This window comes from Sander vitreus, chromosome 9 (genome assembly GCF_031162955.1).
Source record: "Sander vitreus isolate 19-12246 chromosome 9, sanVit1, whole genome shotgun sequence".
In the NCBI taxonomy this organism is placed as follows: domain Eukaryota; kingdom Metazoa; phylum Chordata; class Actinopteri; order Perciformes; family Percidae; genus Sander; species Sander vitreus.
Window position 1 is genome coordinate 29,379,403 of NC_135863.1, and position 8,798 is coordinate 29,388,200.

The following is an 8,798-nucleotide window of genomic DNA, read 5'->3' on the forward strand; positions in this document are numbered from 1 at the left end:
AACGTGTTATAGTCCGAAAGACTTTAGGTTTCCTTCCATCGCTCAGGAAAATGCTGACTGACCGGCTCATGTTGACATGAACTGGCTGCCATGGCAACACACAGAGGCATTCGAGCTTGTCTACATCTAGTGTTAGTTAATTGTTAAATCATCATATATTCATTTATTCTAAGCTAGCTCTCAACACAAGCAGCTAACCAGTACCTGACCGTTCACAGGCCCTCACAGTAGTGATCAGCAGAGGCCAATACTGTTAACCAATGGAGGCCAACATGCTGCAAATCCATTGCTGTTAGCACTCCAATATGACCACTGAAATCTGTGACACACTCAGCTGCTACACATTTGAAAAAAAAAGAAGAAAAGAAAAGAAAAGCTAATAATTAAGTCTTGTTCTATTATACATCTCCAGCAGGCTTCCCTACTGGCTAAACACAGGGAAGCCTGTTAGGGAGCTCTGCATTTAATTGATGCTTTGACTACAGGGGCTTACAGTGTGAGTATCCATTTTGAAATGGTGTTTGAACAAGTCGTAGTACATTGATGTTGCCAGTTTTGAGACTGACCTCTCCTTCATCAAGTTTGTGTAATTGTTTGCTAATGAATGCAGCAGAATGAGGACGGATGACAAAGACAGCTCAGTGTTTGATAAAAGCGTATCAAATTTTCAACACACAGAATGCTACCTTTGACTAGTCACGCTGGCTCTGTAGCTCATGCAGCAACTCTCACACTATTTTCTGACCATCATGGCCATGGTTGCACTTTAATTATTTCACTAAGCAGCAACAAATAAAAGGCAATAGTCAGTAGAACCTGAACAACAGTTTAGCCCCACCCTCGCTCTCAAATGTGCAGGAGTATCAGCAGGGGAATGCACTCACTTCTGAATGGGGTCAGACCTCCTCTCAGGACTGACCTCTCACTGACTCTACACTGTGTGTGTTATCTCTAATAAGTAGCTCTGTAGTAGTTTCTGATTGACAACAGGAACAAATTCAGTCAGAACACGATGTCTGTAATTCAGCATCAGTGGACAAAACGATTTCATCATGAGTTACTCCCTTATTAGAATGACACTAGGCGCCCACTTCAGGCATATTTGTTTCACAACGTGTGCGTAAAAGGATGGCGAGGTATGTACAAACAGGCCGCACTGAGGTAAAAGCGCAGACTATAGTGGGAACTGAAAATGGCAAAATGCGCTTTTCCGTGTCATGCATATGCATTCATGGGAGGGTCAAGGGGAAAGTGGGAGTTTGCCATAAAGAGATGGGAGGGGAAGTGTAAAGTGCGCCTAATTATGTATTCCACGGTATGTACAAAAACCGCCCGTGAAAGTGCGCCACTATTTTGCAATGAAAATTCTCCGCCTCGTATAAGCAGGTGTAAACCAGGATATTATATAATATATTACTCCTCGCCTATGCCTCCTGGTGAAATGGCAGCAGTAATCCGAGCAAGACGAAGACAGGATCCTTTCAAACAGTCATAGCATCAGCAGTGGGAATATATATTTTTTTAAGGTAGGCCATTTGGCAACAGAAGCTAACTCAACTCAACTCAACTCTTATATGCTGCACCGCAAGTCCACACTGACTCGAAAACTTGCGTACACGAGTTCAGACCAGATGTGAGATTTTATCGCAGCCTACGCTCACGTTCAAATTGATAAATCCCTTGCTTTGCGTAGGAATCAGCGTACGCCCGTCCTACACCTGTTTTTGGTCGTACGCACGTTTCATAAATGAGGGCCATTATGTCCTGAGTAAGAAAAAAGAATCCCATTCGGGGAAAGTTTCGAAAAAGACCCAAATATAGCCCATTCATATGCCTATTCATTCCTTTTCTCATGTGAACAGGGTAAACATGTTAACCTTTAGATATCACTATGGAAATTACTGAGTTGATTACTTACATCAAGACTGTAAAAAAAATGTATTACAAGTTTTTTGAAAATGTTTGTTAACATGGGCAAACGGTGCATAATCTAATTACGTATGTGGTAATTTGCATAAATACCACAACAGAGCTAAACATTGGCTATAGCCAGGTGAAAATGTCTTGTTGAATCTTGTTGACATATAACAGTAAACAACTTAATGTTATGGTCTGAATGGAACCCATTAAGGCTACCCATGAGTATTAATACATAGAGGCAGGAAGAAGTACTTTAAACCAGCCATTCTCTAGTGGTGTGTAGGTAATTTGATTGTTTGATCCAGCCACTTTTTATTTTACCTACGTTTTGTCTTCTGTATTCTCCTTTCCCTTGTCTCCTGTTCTTCCCACAGACCCAGTCCCAAACCCGATTATGCACCGTTTGCCCATGTTAACAAACAATTTCAAAAAACTTGTAATACATTTCTTGTTTGTCTTGATGTAAGTAATCAAACTCAGTAATTTCCATAGTGATATCTAAAGGTTAACATTTTGACCCTACTCACGTGAAAAAAAAGAATAAATAGGCATATGAATGGGCTATATTTGGGTCTTTTTCGAAATTTTCCCCTAATGGGATTCTTCTGGGCTTTTTTTTCCTTACTCAGGACATATTGAGGATATAAAATCAGTTGAGTTGCTTCTGTTTCAATTTGGCCTAGGTTTACCCCCATTTTTTGGCTAAGTACTTAATGCTTTGCTACAGCGCACTAGTCAATCTATACATTTCCCCACCACTAATGCCGAAATAACATGCGCAATTTACGGTATAGTGGGCGGAGAAGGCACTGATTACCTGATGAACTGCAGGTTTGGTAAATACGACGTAAGCTGAAGTATCACACCGTGCGCTTTCTGCGGGTTGGCAATGGCGCTGATAACGCTACGTTCGCAAATGTATGTACATCTGGCCCTCGGTCATGGGTTTTCTTTTGAGCGGAGGAGGCGAGGAAGAGATGCGTCCATTGTTTTGTCATACGCTGTATTATATGATCTCTGTTAGAGGAGCAGAACGGTGTTCACAACAACGTATAGATTTACTTTGAATTCTATTCACCATGTGGCTTTGTGTTGCAAGAATGTACAGATGTCTACATTTTTATTTGTTGTATTTTAACACACATACACATACAATTATAAAAACACACTCAATTGGATCTGTTTATTATGGATTATGGTTGTATAACTACTATTTAATTAGTCATTTGAGTGATGTGGGCTGTTGGCTGTAGACGAAAACCATCCTTCCTCTCATGAGGGATCAATATCAATTCATGTAATCATTTAATTTAATATCAAAGCTACAAGCAGTGATGGATGGTCCCTCGCACTGGGATGCCTGTCGACGCAGCCGTGCATTTGCGTGACCATCGGACACTGACACATGAGTTAGACTTTATTTCCTGCGTGGAGTGTGTGCTATTGGAAATGGTGTATTGCAAATGTTTTCTAGACAAGTTGGACTATGAACACTTACAGTTACAACAACTTCCTGTTTCATGGCTTAAACGTTCCAAATGGCCACGACAGCGTCATTCGAAGAAAACTCAAGCATATAATAACTTTTTCATCGTTAAGGTCTTTAGATTGCACAGAAACAATTTGAAGTCCATCCATCTTCATCCGCTTATCCGGGGGTCGGGTCGCGGGGGTAGCAGCTCCAGCAGGGGACCCCAAACTTCCCTTTCCGGGCCACATTAACCAGCTCCGACTGGGGATCCCGAGGCGTTCCCAGGCCAGGTTAGAGATATAATCCCTCCACCTAGTCCTGGGTCTCCCCCGAGGCCTCCTCCCAGCTGGGACGTGCCTGGAACACCTCCCTAGGGAGGCGCCCAGGGGGCATCCTTACCAGATGCCCGAACCACCTCAACTGGCTCCTTTCGGCGCAAAGGAGCAGCGGCTCTACTCCGAGCTCCTCACGGATAACTGAGCTTCTCACCCTATCTCTAAGGGAGACGCCAGCTACCCTCCTGAGGAAACCCATTTCGGCCGCTTGTACCCTGGATCTTGTTCTTTCGGTCATGACCCAGCCTTCATGACCATAGGTGAGGTAGGAACAAAAACTGACCGGTAGATTGAGAGCTTTGCCTGCTGGCTCAGCTCTCTTTTCGTCTAACGGTGCAATTTGAAGTCAATTGTGTTTAATCTGTAGAAGGAGTCCGTTAAAGTACAGCAGCTTGAGTATAAGGATTACTTCATGTTGCCAGCAGGTGGCGCTCTGAAACCAATCAGAGCCAGAGTAGGGCGGGTCACGGCTTTGTCTGTCCCTCCGAACCATACATTCTAGCATCAACCTATGTGAACCAGTCAAGTAAGGGTGCATTGTGAAGTAATTCCATGTATTGTATTCCAGCTGCAGGCTGTTGCTTTGGTGAAGGCCTACCGCTTTTCTGTCCCAAGAGTATATCTGAGGGAAAATGTAGACTACACCAAAATGGAATATGTTGAAAAGGTGAGTCATTGGTCATTGACTTCAACTCTCTGTAATGCTACTACTTAACTGATAACTCTGAAATAAACAGAAGTATTTTAACACTCATGTGGCTGAAGAAGCCCTCATGCACCTTCTGGTGCCCCACTGTAACCATTGCTCCAATGTCCAAATCAAGAAACAAGAACATTGATTTTAAAACTGCTTGGACATACCATCAGAGAAGTGGTATCAACTATAACACCTCCTCTGTGGTTTATCATCTCTTTGTGTATTTGCTTTACATAACACACAAACACAAATATTCAGAAGAAAAAGCTAAATGTGGACTATCAAATTTAAAACATTTTAAGGAAGTGCAGAACTGCAATAATTGTTCAATAAGAAGGTTTGGAATGGGTTAAACCATCTATTAGGGAGTGGGAACTCCTAATGAGAGACTTTTTGGATTTACAAACTTGATGCAACAGTATATCCAGGCCTGAATGAAGGAATTCCGTGCTGTTTTGTGAAACATTTATTTTAATACCCGAAAAGGTTGTATAGTGTGTTCCTTTGAGTCAATAACCATCATGTCCACCTGTTGTCTCAGTTACCAAATTAGGACAAACTTCTTTTATCTTATAAGCTTTTTTCTCAAATCTAAAACTATTGTTCTGGGTTAAGTTTACCTGCTTCTAAAGAGAGAAAACTGGAACATAAGCATGCATTGACCAACATCTCTTTAATCTAACTCCATACAGTCTTATTCATTTTCGCAAATGGTCAGCACTAGGCCTGTAACAATTATTGCATAATTGTCTTATCCCAATTCTTTCACATAATAGCCCATTCTTTGTTTAACCGCAATTAATTGCTAACATTAGCTAATGTCCTAATGGTATGACTGTTGATAGTAATTGACAGCTTTCATGTTTACTTAAAGAAAAAAGATACAATGTTTTATGATAATAAAGAGGCGTGGTTTACTTCATATGCCGTGTACCTGTGTTATTACATTATCTGGGTCACATGACAGTGATATAACCAAAAGATATATCCTGGAATTCATTCAAAACTTTAATTTGTTTGCAAAAGTAATACATATATAAATATTTTTAAATTTTACAAATTATATTGTTAATCGCAATTATTTCCCAAGAAATGATGGTTTAGAGCTTTTCAAATGTATGTGAATTAGACTGTATTTAGCTTAACCAGCTCTGTGCAATGTGTTTCAGATTCATTCCGATTATGATGATGGGAATGGGAATATTGAATACTCTCTAGAAGGCAATGGTGCAAGCAGCAATCCCTACCATGTGTTTGTAGTCCACCCTAGAACTGGAAACATTCGTGTCACCCAAGTTCTTGACAGGGAATTCATCGATTCCTACAATGTGAGTAATGGCAGATTCTTCTGTGCTTGTCATATTGAATATTGAAATATTTGGCAGCCATTTGCTACACAACGACGTCACAGGCTATTCATGTCTGAACATGTACCTGCTAAGACAGAGGATGAAGACAACATTTGAGTTTTCTGTTTCAGCTGAAAGGTGTTGCTAGGTTTAAGGATGGCAGCCTTGCAGAGGAAAACGTTGACATACGATTCAAGGTTGAAGATGACAACGACAACTCTCCAGTGTTTCAAGTCATCCAGACCGGGGCGGTGAATGAGTGCAGTTCTGCAGGTTAGTGTTTCTGCTTTTGTGTAACATGTCTATACACATGTTTCGTAATCCTTAATAGCTTCATTAAATTATAATTAAAATAAAAAAACAACTTTTGATTCGGATCTGCGAGCTTTTCATCTCTCTCATGTTTACATTCAGTGTTACTCTCCAAAACACATTATTCCTGCGTTTTATTAATACCCATACCACCATACTATATAGTGTCCCAAAACATAGTATGTCAAGTCAGTGGCGAAATTGGTGGGGCACCAACCATTTCAAAAGATGGGCTGCATACCAGTAAAACTGGAATACTCTGTATCTTACTTTACTCATGTTAACATGTCAACAAACCGCATTGCTCCACAAAATACTTTTAACGACAAGAGAGAAGCTTTCCTTTTCCAGGTGTTGTGCACATTATAGAGAAAGAGAGAGAAAGAGAGAGAGAAAGTGTGTGTGTCAGAGAGAGGAGTGTAACTTTGTAGTTGCATTTCCTCTCATCTCTCTCACTCACACACAGGTAAAACTAACACTGTCACAAACCTAAATTAAGAATAAAATATTTAAGGCGACACAATCAGAAAAGGCGTATGCGCCTACAGGGCCATACGCAAACAGTAACGTCATGAGTTCAACACCATGAAGGCCATAAAGACGTGAACAGACAACAGTCTATAGTGCCATAGAACGATAAAATCCCAGCAGCAGTTGCTGGTTGTATTTAGCCGCTACAGAGCTCTGGGACGCCGGCTACCAGCGGCAGTTGTTTAGCTGCCAATAGGTGACTGTGAGCCGGCTACAGGCACCGCCAGATGACGGTAGAGCTGAAGATCGTCGCCCAAACCCGACGGGGTCCCGGTTTGGTCTTAATTTCTATCATTTTACACTGGCTCGGGCTGGGCTCGGGCCAGGCTTGGGCTTGTGCTCCGGGTTATGCGGTAAATGAGCTGTTAGAGAGAAGAGTTGAGGCACTCTTTCATCTCGCCAGCAGGGTGGTCACGTGGTTCATTTAAGCCTGTATAGTTCCAAACATGTCATGTTCTTCTATGGGACTGACAGCAGCGATTGCGATATTGAATGGTAAATATAAATGAACGACACATACCCAAGTACTTGTTTGACTGTTATTGCATTATTGCATATTTGTGAAAATGTCAGTTTTACATTTGGAGTGGTAAACAAAGGATCCTGGGCCCCAGCCCACAAATAGGGAGGAGGTGACACCTCGGAGTAGAAAGAATATCAACTGTCTGTATCAGGAAGTCTGGGCCAGTCTAAAGAGCCCCAGGGTGAAGTGGGGTGGTCCACATCGGCGTGTGTTATGTATCACTTTGTTTTATTCCTTGTATACTGAGTTGTCTATTATTATTCCACCTGTAATAAACCACCTCAAATGAGGAGAAGTTGATTGTCTTCTGTTCTAAATGACCAATTGGACCATGTCAGCCTCACTAAAGACAACGCACGACGCGGCGGTTCTTCCTCTGGGCACACTTGACTTATTTTTGTGTGCTAACCACTCCACGTTAAACTTAAACTTTTACCAGCAGTTTGAGTGATGACAATATCCTGAGTCTGGGGGGGCACCAAGGCGTTTTAATTCCAGAGACACTAACACTCTGAGCATGCTTATTATCTGTATGTTATACATGCATATATATATATATATATATATATATATATATATATATATATATATATATATATATATTTATATATGTACAGTATATATAAATAGTGATATTTATGCAATAAAAAAAAGATTTAAAAAAATAAGTAATATGTAAAATACAATAAATAAATTCTAAATGCAGTCTGCCAAAAATACCAGGATGTCCTGCTGCATCTGGTCACATTCTGCAGTATGCAGCCAGCATTCTTTTTCTGGCTGTTCTGACCCACAATTTTTCCGCCCCTTGTCTTAAATGTTAAACATAGTTGGAAAATCAGCGTTGCAAATATTTTATGAGAAACAAAATGCACTCGAGGATACAACGTGCTAAGTGTTTTGGTGAAAAACACTGGATGTAAACATAACTTTGGTTTGTTTACAACAAAACTACACGGAACATCTTTCATTTTGGTGATGTGATGCTGTTTTTACAGGAACTGCAGTTATGAGAGTAGCTGCAACTGATGATGATGAACCAGGGAGTATTTTCGCTCAGATTGCCTATTACATCATAGATCAGACACCAGCTCATGACATGTTCAAGATTAACAAAGATGGGACCATACTTGTCAAAAATTCTGGCCTGGACAGAGAGGTACAGTTTGAATTACATCCACAGCCTACTCAACCGTGGTTAAAATGACACAACGTGTAATGTGAAAGGTGTTGGTGAAAGTGATGAACCCACAGAGAAATATCACCAAACTCTGGAGCAGCTCTCAGCTCCTGTGTTCTGGTTTTCTGGACTGCTGTCTGCTCGTGTGGACCTTGTTTCCAGCAGCAGGCAGATGGAAAGCACAAAAAAGGAGGAGGAGTTGGTGGAGACTAAACCAGAGCTAAAAGGAGAATAAACATTTGACCTAATTGCATTGGGAGTACAGTAATAGTCAATATTTTCCTTTAACATTAACGTAGCAACATTATAGCAACATACACTTCACATATGTCAATGCCTAAAAAAGCCAAAACAGCTCAGTTAATGCAGCTTTAAGACAACATTAAGCAACGTTTGTTGGGACCCATGGACTCCTGATTAAATGTTTGCGTAATACCTGCTAAAGAAGAAGCATTTACTGTTTGAGCTTTTTTCCATTAT